At 41.3% G+C, this 13,676-nt stretch overlaps 1 protein-coding gene across 4 annotated transcripts in view; it reads left to right on the top strand.

The window, feature by feature from the left end:
• Positions 1 to 13,676, top strand: part of DUSP14 (dual specificity phosphatase 14) — a 30,555-nt gene that overhangs the window by 7,560 nt on the left and 9,319 nt on the right. Inside the window, exon 1 of one of the 4 annotated variants that reach the window (XM_077745578.1) lies at positions 1,480 to 1,562. The exons of the other annotated variants lie outside the window; for them this stretch is intronic. The gene's annotated coding sequence lies outside the window, so the exon portion shown is untranslated. Of the gene's footprint in view, positions 1 to 1,479; positions 1,563 to 13,676 lie in introns of those variants that run through there. 4 annotated transcript variants of the gene reach the window in all.

Here is a 13,676-nt window from a genome sequence, read left to right as displayed (position 1 = left end):
TTGTACCGGCGTCCACACCTGCCTCCCCCTCCCCGCGGCGGTTCTCGCATCCTCTGGGCGGCGGGGAGCGGCGAGGCCCTGGGCCCTCCGCGGCGCCCCCTCCTCGCCGGCTCTGGGCGCGCGCCCTCCGGCCGCTCCCCAGTGCGGTGGACGCGCCGGCCCCGCGTACCGGTCCTGGGGCTCTTTCGCCAGCATGCTGTCGGCCCCCCTTCCCTCCTCCTCCCTCCTTCCTGACCCTCTGCTTTCCGGCAGCGCCATGGTCTCTCCACCTCACCCGCCGTCAGCATCCACCCGCTCTGAGCCACTGGAGCCGTCGGTGGCTCTTCACATCTTCCATAGGTTTCTGGTGCATCGACAGAAGCAACTTGACTTTCAGCAATGCCAAGTACTCAACTTGAGCGTTTCTCTGCGGTGGTAGATTGGGGTGCACAGTGCTAACGTGTCTTTTCATTTCTCCTAACTACCCTCGCTTCAAAGCGAAGTTGAGTTGTTTGTGTGCGAGAGGAGTCGCCTGCTGGAGCTGCCTTAACTGGATTGTATAACTATATTTTATTTAGGTGGATGTTGCCAATGGTACCAGCCAGTGTTATGGTAACTGGGCATCCCAGAGGCAAGGGAAGGAGTGACTTACAAATGCAGTTCTACTGTGTGGGTTTTTTTTTTTTTTTTTACTGCCTTGCACTTTTCATCCAGCAAGACCTCAAGGCATTTGGCATGTGTTAACTTAGCTGTTCATTGTAGTTTTATAGGAGAGGTAGGTGGAGAGCATTACCATCCCGTTTTACAGATGTAAAAACGGAGGCAAAGAACCAAGTCCTGATTCTCTACTAACCTTAAAGAAATATGGACCAAGAAACTTAACCCTGAGTTTCTTGGAATTCCTAGTCCATAAACGCAGAAGTATAATGGAATGTTGGAACATCTTCCCTGAGATTGTACAGATCAAGTAGAAAGTCAGAGAGGCTGGGGCCAGGCATCTGCATCTCCGTGTGAGAGACTCAGCTCTGTCACAAAGTTAAGTGATACTGGACAAGTCACAGCTGCTCCCTGCCTGTTTCCTGTTGTTTAAAATGAGGGGAACAAAGGTGCTGTTTTTGTTTTTTGTTTTTTGTTTTTTTTTGCAAAGTTGTGTGAGTGTGCCTGGAAGCTCCACTCACTCTGTTGGGCTGCATTTGGTGATAGTTGTTGGGGACTCATAAAGGCTCCCATTCTTGGGCTCCCTTTAGAAATGCAGGGAATGAGTTGCCCCCGGAATGAATAACTGCCTCCTTTTCACTAGGGACAGGCTGAGGCAGGGACCCTGACCTGGGTGGGAGGAGAGGGCTGTCGGGTGGAGGTAGGAAGGCACCCTGCACAGGCGGCTTGACACATGGGCCCTATTCCTGCCTCCAGCTCTGACTCATCTTCTGACGCTTGGGGGAGGAGAGGTAGTTGCTTGATATTTTTGGCTTTCCCCCATAAAACAGGAGACAGTTTCCTTCATTCCAAGTCCCTGTAACGTCAGTGTCAAACGTGTCTATGCTGAGTTCTCATCTGAAATCTTTCATATTGGTTGAATGCAGGTATGATTTCGGTAATATTCCTTAATAGAATGGTATAAATGTGTTTATATATATATAAACTGTTCAGGTGTGTAAACCCAGGAAATCCTTTAAAACTTTAGCATGGAAACGTTAGCATTTTTAAATGATGGTCTTTAGGGGAGGAATGCGTGTTTGGTGAATTCCTTTGCAACTCGATTTTAAGGCAAGGTGGATTAAAAATGCTTTTTCCGACTGTCACCAGAAATTCATTAATCATTCTCTCTGTAAAAATTAAAACTTTACAGATAAGGTTAAAGCTTTCTTTTGAGTATTGTTCCCAAAAGTAACTACTGGGTGTATATTTATTGGTCTGTGTGTATCCTCTCAGACTTTTGTAAGCGTTCTTATGTCTATTTGCACAAAGTGACTTTTTAATTGAAATGAATTGTAAAATTAACCAGTCTTGTTCATAGAGATTTGGTTTCTGTCTAGAATAGGTAGCATGCGTTTTAAGTACGGCTGGTTGTAAAGGCTTATTATTTCTGTAGCATGGTAGTATTTCTCAGGACAATGGGCAAATGGCCCCTTCTTAAACACCCTCAAAGCAGTTAAATCATTAAGATCCTAGGCATTACTCTCGGTTGAAATGAAAATTTTCCCATTAAAAAAATATCTTGGACTACTAATAAATTCCTCTTTGCTTATAAGNAGTGTGTGTGGTGGGGGGGAGGGGAGGGGGAGGGGGGTGTTGCTAAAGCAACAGCACCTGGGTATAAACTTACAGAGAACATTTAAGGTAGTAGCTTTAGTTATTTATGAAAGCTTCACTGGGAGACAAAGGGAAATGTTAATATGGGTACAGTTCAAATCAGTAGTTTCAGGAGATGGGTGGGTTCAAACAATTCCTATCAAGAGTTTATATGTTAGAGGACTTTTGCCATGCTAAAGGTAAAATCATTAAGTGCTGAATATTGGGGTAGCAGGTGAATAAGGTCCCTGACCTCATGAAACTGACAGGCTAAGAGTGACATATAGAGAGGAAGTGCTCTTTCCTCACACTGGCCAGAATTGTAATGGTTCTGAATTCCTGGACATCAATGTTTTATTTACTTAACCTTTTTATTGTGAATTATAACACACAGAAAAATGTATAGAACATAAGTGGATAAATTAATGAATTCTTTTTAAGAACAGTAGCACCTTCCCTCCTATACTTTCCCAGTGACGGCGTCTCCCCTCACCTCAGAGGTAACCTACCCTAATTTTTGTAGAAATCACTTCCATTCTTGTCTCTCATTTTCACACCCTAAATATTAATATCTGAACAAGTGTCATTTTTCCTGTTTTCACTTTTATGCAAATGGAATCAAAGTAGGTACTCATTTAAATATTTTGGGGGGATCAACATTGTATACGTGTGTATATTAAAATGTGTATATGTAAACATATACACACACTCATAATATTTTTTAATTCTTAGAGTATGGTATTTCTTTTTGCGACTCATTCAGTTTGTTACCAGTGACTCTGATTAGTTCATTTTCATATGAACATACCACAAGTTATTTATCTATCTGTTGATGGACAGCTGGGTTGATTCTGGTCTGGGGCAGTTATGAACAGGGGTCACATGTGTATGTATCTGCAGTTTTACTAGCTGATGCCTAATTTCCAAAATAGTTGGTAGCAATTTACATTCCTCCAATGGTGTCAGGCTTGAATTTATAATCTGCAGTATTTGTTGTTTAACCATACTGTATTTGGATATTCACACTGTGAACGAATGAATGCCACCAAGGCAGTCTGGTCCCTGGCCCTTTGTGTAGCAGAATATTTATGTATACTTGTGTTTAATTGTATGGTTTGGACTACCATACCACCCAAAGGCTAGAGATGATGGTTTTTCCACTCTATATGGTTGACAAATACCCAACAGAATCACTCCTTCCGTTTTTTTTAAACGTATAGTTACAGGAAAATATAAATATTCAAAGTGAAGTATTAAAAAAAGTATCTAGTTACCTAGAAGTCTTATTTTTGTAAAGAATTTTTTTAGGTTTATTATTATTATTATTATTTTAGTAATCTCTAATATACCCCCAATGTGAGGTTTGAACTCACAACCTCTTGATCAAGAGTTGAATGTTTTTCCAAGTGAGCCAGCCAGGTTTCCTTTTAAAGGTTTTGGGTGAATCCTACCTCTCAGGCCACCATATGCTGTGACTTGGTGACTTGAATTGCGCTGGTGAATGCCTGCCGTGTACCCAGCCCTGAATGTGTAGACCAGCAGCGCTGGCTTTTGTGTGTGATGTGTGCAGTCCTTGTTAAAGTATCCTTTGAGGACTCTCTGAGAATGCCCGTGTGCATGTCCAGAACCTTTTTAAAAGGCACTGAGCCAAGGCTAATCCTTCCTTGGCATTTCCAAAGGAATCACAGCTTCTTGGCTGTGGGAATAAGTTACTCTTTTACAGTGTTTAAAATGTACTTTTTTCCCCACATCTGCGTTGGTATGCCATAGTAGAGGTAGTTAAAACTGGATTTGAACTAGAGGATTTCTGCTTTTGAGTAGACAGTTGCCAAGTTAACTTTAATTGCTTGAGTTTGGTGTTGATAGCTGGGTTTAAAGCTATGTGTGTGTGTGGTGGGGCGAGTGTGCTTGAGAGAGATCTGGGGGAGGGGAATGAGGGGAAGGAAGGGAGAAAGAGGGTATGGAGAGATGGGGAGGTTATGTCAGGACAGTTATTAAATTATTAAATTCAGGTATTTTGTTGAGTATCTATAGTGCCTAGTATTAACTGCTAACAGTTTCTTTCTGTCCTTAGTGTAGAATGTTCTACAATTCTGTAGGTTTAGAAAATCCCCCCAGGGATATCCTTTTTCTTAGTTGGAGGGATAAAGAAGAGTAAAGAACCCAAGGAATGTAAGATTTGTAGTTCCTTTTTTATTTCTTCTGTAAGACATCTTAGAAAATGGTTGTATGCTCTATTTTCGGGCTTTACATAAATCATGAGTACTTTTTTTTTTTACTTCTGTATTGAAGTTTTTTCAGATTCTCTAAAATAATCATAATTTTAAAAACTACTTAACTATAAATTAAAAAGTTTTAAAGAAAGGATCAAAAGTAGCATCAGAGGATCTTAATTTGAGTGATAGAGGTAGAAATCCTACTTGTGTTCTTTTGGTACCCCTTTGAGTGGGCAGTGATTTATAGAGGAACTCTGTATTCACCTGTTGCAGGGAAAGGGGCGGAGTGTGGGTGCTGAGGTCATTGCTCTACTGGCCACATAATGTGACATCCACCCACAGCCCTCCCTGCTCACTTCTCATTCCTGCTCTTAGCACTGACAGAGAGTGACCTCCTGTCCAGTTTGGCCAGCTTTTCCCCTGCCTTCTCAGTCTCAGTGAACAAAAACGTTCTTTTGAAACTCACATGCAACTGCTAGCCTTAACTTCTGCCCTTGTCCCAGAAAAGTTTTAGCATCAAAGGCCTTAGGCTCAGGTCTTCTTGACTCCTTATGTCTTTGAGTTTGTGGATACACGTGAGAAAATTCTTCCAGTAGAGTATGTTGCTTCTGTTGACTAGTGAACACGTATGTGGCAGATAGAGGATGCCAGGCACCAGCTTTCCATGCCTGGAAGAGAGAGACTATGAGATGAAGTTTTGAGAAAGTACTAATAAAAATAAAATCCAGTAGAGTACTGTCAGCATACAAGTTACATACACATTTGAAATCAAAATTTATAATTAGGAATTTATTAACTTAGCCATTGTGCCACTCCGGTATCCTTGCCAAGTTCTCTTACCAGATCAACTGTTAGTCTGGCTCCCATGTGAAGAGCAGGTGCAGGCCAGAGCCTGGAGGGGGTGGTTCGGGTTGACAACCATTTGTTGCAATTAGTTTTCTTCTATTCCAAATAACTTTTGTTTTTAGAAATTGCAATCATATGGAAAATTACAAAGAACAAGTTTATATCATTACCACCCAAAATTGGTCATACTTATTTTCTTTTATTTAAAAAACGCGGGGTGAGGATTATAAAGTTGAAGCTTCCTTGGGCTCCTTTCCTTCCTTCTCCACTGAGACTGCCATCCCCCATGAATATAGGTTTCACTCCAGCCTACTTGATTTATTTATGTCTGTTTATTTAAAGTTAAACTGCATTTTTCCTTCTTTTTTTAAGTTATTTATTTATTTTGAGAGAGAGTGCGCGCGAGCGCATGAGTGGTGAGGGGCAGAGAGAGGGAGAAAGAATACCAAGCAGGCTCTGCGTTGTCAGCACAGAGCCTGAAACAGGGCTCGAACCCATGAACTATGAGATAATGACCTGAGCTGAAATCAGAGTCAGATCCTTAACCGAATAAGCCACCCAGGCGCCCCTAAACAGTACATTTTTGATGAATGTCAGAAGGACACAGAAATCTTCAATAGCACTATCACATATGCCATGTTTAGGGGACAGAACTTTCAGGATTAGATGTTGTATATCATTTCACATGGTTCTTGCTAAAAACTGGAGTATTCAGTGTTTGACAGAGTCTCAACTACCTGGTTAAACTTTCAGCTAAAGAGGATCCAGAATGTAAATGAAATGAAACTTGTTTTATACTGGATTATGTCTTAAGTCCAAATAACTACTGTATTATTTTATTTGAAAATAATTTTTTTAAATGTACATTTAAGGAGTTTCTTGTTCCATTTATGCTTGTACAAAGTACAGTAAATAATATTTATCTTTTCCATAATAGTTTAATCTTAATATGATTTTAAATTCCTTTTACAGAGATACTTGCCAGAAATATAAGTTCTCAGACCTTTACCCCCAGAAATTCTGATTATTATGTCTGAGGTGGGGCTTAGGAACATGCATTGTAACCAGCAGCTCACATAATTCTCATGCAGGGGTCCTTAGGACCACGCTTTGAAAATATTCCTTTGGCATATTCTGATGACTTCATAACATAATTTCAACCAACCTTTTCTGTAAAGAGCCTGGTAGTAAATATTCTAGGCCTGTGGGCCATACAGTTTCTGCAGCAACTGCTTAACTCATTTTTGTGGCAGGAAAGCAACCATAGTTAATATGTAACAAATGAATGCGTCTGTTACAATAAAACTTCATTCACGAACACTGTCAGTTTAGTTTCATATTGTTTTTATATGCCATGAAATACTGTTCTTTTGACTTTTTATCCATTCTTAGCTCATGGGCTATACAAAAGCATGTGGCAGGCTAGACATGATCTGCCTGCCACAGTTAGCCAGCCCTTGATTTGAACAATAGTAGAGTGAGGTTCTAAGGCCATTGCATTTCTCATAGCATATAAATAACAGCAATATAATCTAAAAAGAGTTATATATATTGTCTTATTGTATTAGACTATTTTTTTAGGGGACAGTTAAAGACAAGGGAATAACTTCAGGATCCTCTGCCTTTGGACTTCCATTTAGCTAAAAACTTGATTCCACCCTTTGCTAGAGGGGGGACAGACAGTCAGTTGTCCTCAGTGGTAGGCCTGCTGTCCCTATGCAGGGAAAGGGTATGGAGCTTCATGGGGTTCCCTCTTTCCAGTTAATTCAAGAGATTTACCTCATTATCTTACTGTGCTCAAAAACTGTAGTGAGCAGTTAGATTTATTTGATTTATAAAGAAAAAGGGGAAATCGATAAATTAATCGATACTTTATAAATGAAGTTAATTTGCTATAAAATCCCCCCAAAATGTGGAATTGGGCCATAAGTATGATAAAGAAATGCTTGTAAGGAGGGGCGCCTGGATGGCTCAGTCCGGTTAAGCGTCCGACTTCGGCTCAGGCCATGATCTCACGGTTCGTGGGTTCGAGCCCCACATCGGGCTCTGTGCTGACAGCCAGCTCAGAGCCTGGAGCCTGCTTCAGATTCTGTGTCTCCCTCTCTCTCTCTGACCCTCCTCTGCTCACGCTGTCTCTCTCTCTCAGAAATAAAATAAAAACATTAAAAAAAAAAAAAAAGAAATCCTTGTAAGGCAAAAACTGAGGCTCACTGATTGGGTTTTAAGGATGTTGTTACATCCAATAAGACATGGGACTAAAATGATCAAAGGGAGGTCAACTATTCACTTTTGAGCTCTTAATCCTGTGAACTTGATTCTGATTTATAAATTCTTTTTTGTCTTCCTTAAAGTAATAATGAACTTTTAAGGATTGAGGACTTATTTATGAAAATAATCTGCATTTTCTGAGATTTTGTAGTCTTGCTTCTCAGAGGGTAGTAGTGACTTTGATAACTTTGAGGCACACTTTTATCTATTTTGGGTTTCATTGCTGTGTGTAGTTTTTTTCTTTTTTTTTTTTATGTACTCTGCATCTTGATGTTCTGACTTATATAAATCAAAGTTCACTGCTTAACCAAGAATCTGTGATTCATATTTAATTTTTACCACTTACTCCTTGAAGATTTTAAAGGCTCTGCCAATAATTGGTTGCTGGTTATCACCAAACAAATTTAAATGTGATTGTAGGATTTTGCAAGCATCTTCTTGGTTCAGGGTTATCAGATTTTTTTCACACCCTAAGACCATCTCATGCCAAATAACAGTCTAGGATTTTTTAGATTCATATCCAGATTATAGATAAAGCACAATCAGACTGACCTTATGTTCCTTAATTTCTTTTCTTTGCAGTTTTTATTTTCTTCCCCAGTGAAATGAGGACATTTTGGTAGTCTTTAGATCAGTTGACCTGTTGTGGTCAGATTGTATGACTAATCAACAAACAGAAAACTCATGGAAAAGGGGTTCCGGCCCCAGTGGGGTTATTACTTTTCTCTGTAGAGTCTGGGAAAGCCTCTTAACCTCCATTTACCTCTGATTCCTCATCTGGGAACCATGACAGCAGAACGATACTGATCCATGTGAGGCTGAGTGTGTTTATGTAGCTTAACCAAAACAGGCACTTGAGATTTTTCCAGCAGGTCCAGTGGGACAAACCAAAGCAGGTTGAGAGCCATGCCTCTCACACTTTACTATGTGTATAGGTCGCCTGGGGTCTTGTCAGCTGTCAAGTCCCATTCCATAGGTCTGGGATGGGGCCCAAAGTTATGCATTTCTGTCAAACTCCAGGTTGGCACCGCTGGGTTTTGGATCACACTGGTAGTGAGGGTTTGTAGAAAAGGGCTTGTGTTCTCCATTTGGAATCCGAAAATAAGGAGGCTCTTGAATGGCAAGAATGGCACTATGTTTTAAATGGATTGAAAAAAACCATGCTAGTATCATCTATGAGGCACCTCCCCAAGAAACAGCTCTCTTTTCCAGCCCCATTGACTGTTTTACTTTGCTTTGACCCTGTGCCTTCTCTGAATTGCCAAGGCACCCATTGTTTGCACTGCTCATTCAACTCAATGTTACTCAGTCTTAATCAACTGTTTTATATGTGTATCTTGTGTCATCTCTTTAGGATGATAAAATTCTAGCATGGGGTGGTGGCTTATGTTACCTTTTTATCCCTGTTCTAGCTATTGCTGCATCACACACCATTCCAAAACTCAGTGGTGTAAAAACAACCATTTTTATGTTGCTCACAGATTCCTGTAGGTCAGGAATTTGGACCTCATGTAGTGAGAACAACTTGTCTTTGCTCTACAATGTCTGGGGCCTATAGTGGGATATTCAAAGACTGTAGGTGAATATCTGGCTAGGGGCTAGAATCATGAATTTGTCTTTACTCACATATTTTGTAGCTGATCCTGGCTGTCAGCTGGAACCTCAGCTGGGCTGCTGGCTAGAACACCTATGTGTGACCTCTGCACGTGGTAACCCTACTGAGCATAGCAGCTGGGTCCTAAGAGCAAGTCCCAAGACCACAAGCTAGAAGTGTGTGACATGCTTATAAACTAGTCTCTGAAGTGTTATTTTTGCTGTGCTCTTCAGGGTGAGCTGGTCACACAGGAAGAAGGTCAAGTGGGATGGGGGAGATATTGTCATTTGTGGGAAAGACATCTTGCCACAGTCCCTGTAACACTGAGAAGAGGTTGTTGAACACGTGACTCGAACTCAGTAAATACTGTTGTGTGAGTGAGTGACAAGTAATTTAAACACCTAGGTCATCGGATGTGGACTAAATTAAAAGATAGAGTTCCAAATATAAACCGATTATCCCAGAATACCAAAATAAGTATGTGTTCTCACCTTTTAAAGTTATTGACAGTCTCTTCTCCATACATGGGAATAATCTCTGAATTTATGGAGCTAAAGGTTTTTGTTTTTCCTTAGAGAGAGAGTTTGTGAGTGAGGGGAGGGGCAGAGGGAAAGCCAGAGAATTTTAAGCAGGCTCCATACTCAGCACAGAGCTTGACATGGGGCTTGATCCCATAACCCTGGGATCATGACCTGAGCTAGGATCAACAATTGGGCGTTCAACTGACTGAGCCACCCAGGTGCCCCTGGAGCTAAACTTTATAAAGTCTGAACTTTTGTATATGTTACCATATTGTCATGCTTTTTTTCCTGCTCTCTTTGGGTAGACTGCCTATGTCATTCTTTGGACTGTGGTATATTTTCCATCCAGCAGCTGGTTAGAGTCTTAAAATGATTGGCCTTTGGGTTCATGGGATGGTGGTCCACATGAAGACATTGAGATGGTCAGATCACTACACGGGCAGTTGCTGTACAGCACATTATGTGTGCCCTGTGTGTCACACTGGGGGAGTATCTGTGGCCAAACCAGAATGGTGACTCTGTCATTAGCTTTATATGTATTATGGGCATTTATCCTCATCCCAAGACAACTTCTATCAGTTAATTTATGTAGCGGGAAAAGCAAACACAACCCCTCCTCCAGAAGTAAGATGTTGAGGTGGCTTAGCCAAATTACTAAAGCTTTCCAGATGAGTGAGAACATTTTGTGAGTATATTTTATTTCTTTTTTTTTTTTTTTAATCTTTATTTTGGAGAGACAGACACACAGTGTGAGCGGGGGGAGGGGCACAGAGAGAGGGAGACACAGAATCCTAAGCAGGTTCCAGGCTCTTTGCTGTCAGTCCAGAGCCCGATGTGGGGCTTGAACCCATGAACCGTTGAGATTATGACCTGAGCTGACGTCGGATGTTTAACTGACTGAGCCACCCAGGTGCCCCTCATTTTATTATAATACAAACCTAACTCAGCATTTGTTTGAATTTTATTCTTAGTGTTCGATCAGAAAGGTTGAAAGATTGCCACATTATGAATTTTATTTGTAAGACTATTTTAATTTTTTCCCCCAATGGAACACATTCCTGATTTAATAATGAAAATTAATGAGAAGAGTAACATTTATTTATTTATGGCAATGCAGGCTAACATGCCTCTTTTAAAAAGGGCACGTTAGTACTTAAAAAACAAAAATCAAAAAACCTTGAACATTTAACTGAAGGAGAAAATGTGATTACATAGGCTTTTCAGGTATTAAAAAAAATAACACTGTAGGCCTCCAGTATATACTGTGCCCTTCTGAAATTCCTAAAGCTAAAAATAATGTAGTCAGATCATTTTACACAGTCATTTCTAGCATCGTTATGGTCATTTTCTGCTTATTCAGTGTGAGAAGAGAGAAGGTAATAGAAAGAATTTCAGTTTTTAATTGCTAATTCTAGTGGTTATTTGCTATGACTTAGGAAAAAAAGGAAGAAAGAAAAGAAATCTAGCCGCCATGCCCTGGGCATGGATGCTTTGGGTAAATTGTGACTCCAGGTAGCTCCAGGTATGGACACTGGTGCTAACTCCAGGCTGGTGCTCATATCCCAGGAGTTCTCCAGTGCAGGGAGCAGTCAGGTGTTAATAACTTATGCACTTAGATTACAGGCCACCTGGACAGACATTAATTCTGCATTTTTGCTTAGCACTTTAGTGCTTTGATGTTTATCATTCACACAGACCACCAGCAAGACAATTTCTTACAACTTGTTAACAAAGAAGTACCTCTCGGGTTGGCTTAGGACAGCTCCTCCTTTTTGTCTTGCACCCTCTTATTCCCCTCACCCAGAAAATATTTTTTCCTCCAAGAAGTAAATGCAGCTGCCAGAGCAACTTGGAAGGACTGAGTTGAACACCATGGACAGCAACATGGCCATGGCCATTCCTCTGGTCATCTTAGACACAAGTGTGCTGCAGGGGGAGTGCATGTTCACTCAGTGCGTTGCAGTCTTTGATCCCTCAAACATGGCTCAGTCTCTTACTCCACTAATAGATACCCTTCCTCTGTCTTCCAGTACATATTTACTGAGCTAATTTTGACAAAGCTGTGTTGGAGTACACCTCTATCCTTTATGATCAGACTCTCCTGAGCTTGGCACTGAAGCATATTAGGGCTTCTTGTTGTGGAGCTGCTCCTTGCTGAGGCCCCTCTGCTATCAGGGAGCTTTCTGTGTCCTGAAGGGTACCCAGGTCTGTGGCAGTATGTCCCTATTCTGGGCAATAGGAAAAACTGGAGTTTCCCATCTGGGCTTTTCTGTCAGTAGCAATTACACATTCTTCTTAGGCAGATCCAAGACCCTTTGGACACACTGAAGGCGCCGGCTGGTGATGTTGGGAGTGCTGTAAGACAGGTGCTGAGCTACTCCCCACAGTGACATAGAAAGGCAGTGTGTGGGCTTCAGCAAGGAGCCCAGACACCTTGGTTCTTTTCCTAGTTCTGTTACGTATCTTCTCTAAGTTGAAATCATCTCACCCTTTCTGAACCTTCTATTTTCTGATCTGTTAAATGGGTCAGGAGTGTTTGTCAGAAGAGCATCAGTTATATCTGTGCCCTCTGAGTGCTTTCTGGGAGACATTGTTTTTCTAAACCTTGGACCCAGCTTTGGCATTTTATGCAGGTTTGTTGGCACAAGACTGACTAGCAGCAGCAGGGAGGGAGCATCATGTCTGTCTCACTTGGATTCTGCCCTGAGGACTCACAATCTGTTTTCTCTGCAGTACCAAGTGGCTTAGCACTGCCCAACAAAAGAGAATTAACAGAGTAATTTGGGCTTCCAGGCCACCCATTACTTATCCTTGATGAAGACCCTTCTGCTAAAAAGATCAGCAAGTCTGGAACCCTTTCCTCAGGAGGGCAAGTGACTTCCCAAACAGAGTGATATTTGGGAGACCATAAGACTGAGTCACTATTAATTACACAGTAACCAAGTAACCTGATTGGAAATTTGATTACCATCTTCCAGATTTTCAAAAGGGGAGTTATCACCAGCAGTTTGAGAGCCTAATTTTGTTACTGCAGTGACTTTGCTTTTTTAAATCACCAGGATCGTGCCAGGGGAATACTTGGAAGTAGCATGAGACTGCTCTGCGGCAGGACAAGATGTTCTCATATAAAAGTTCTGTCCGTTTCCATTTACAACTAACACACACATCTGCACACATTTCTTTACGCGACTGTTTCTTGTTCCTCTTCATGATGTGATCTCACCTATATACTTTGTGTATGCTGTCATCAGATAGGGGTCCCCAAAGAAGGTTGTAACCTTGGGTGGGGCAACACCCTTCAGACACCCTTTCTGGAAAGGGACTTGCATCTATGTGCTCCAGTACTCTGAGTGCCCCAGTCTTGAAGCAGAGAATCTGGATGGCTCACTCCAGCATTGACCTCCACAGTGGTTCTCAGAATGTGTCCTCTGATGGGTAGTATCACCTAGGAAATGCCAGTTATTGAGCTCCACTCCAGAACTACTTAAGTGGAAACTCTTGGGTGTGGTTCAGCAATCTGTTTTAACAAGATTCTGATGTATGTTAAAGTTTGAGAACCAGTCCATTATGAAGCTATAACTTATTTTTTATTGAGGTATAATTGATACATAACATTATGTTTCCGGTGTACAACATAATGATTTTAAAAAGTTTTTTTAAGTTTATTTTCAGAGAGACAGAGACAGCATGAGCAGGAGAGGGGCAGAGGGAGAGAGGAGAGGATCCTAAGCAGGCTCCACACTGTCAGTGCAGAGCCCATCATGGGGCTTGAACTCACCAATCATGAGATCATGACCTAAGCTGAAATCAAGAGTCAGATGCTTAACCAATGGAGCCATCCAGTGCCCCTAACATAATGTTGTATTTTTTTCAAGTTACTAAAAAAAATTTTTTTAATGTTTATTTCTGAGAAAGAGAGACACACAGAGTGTGAGCGGGGAAGGGGCAGAGAGGCAGACA

This window comes from Crocuta crocuta, unplaced genomic scaffold, assembly GCF_008692635.1.
Source record: "Crocuta crocuta isolate KB4526 unplaced genomic scaffold, BGI_CrCroc_1.0 scaffold333, whole genome shotgun sequence".
In the NCBI taxonomy this organism is placed as follows: domain Eukaryota; kingdom Metazoa; phylum Chordata; class Mammalia; order Carnivora; family Hyaenidae; genus Crocuta; species Crocuta crocuta.
Note: the sequence above shows the minus strand (reverse complement) of the source record. Positions and strands in the feature narration are given on the sequence as shown.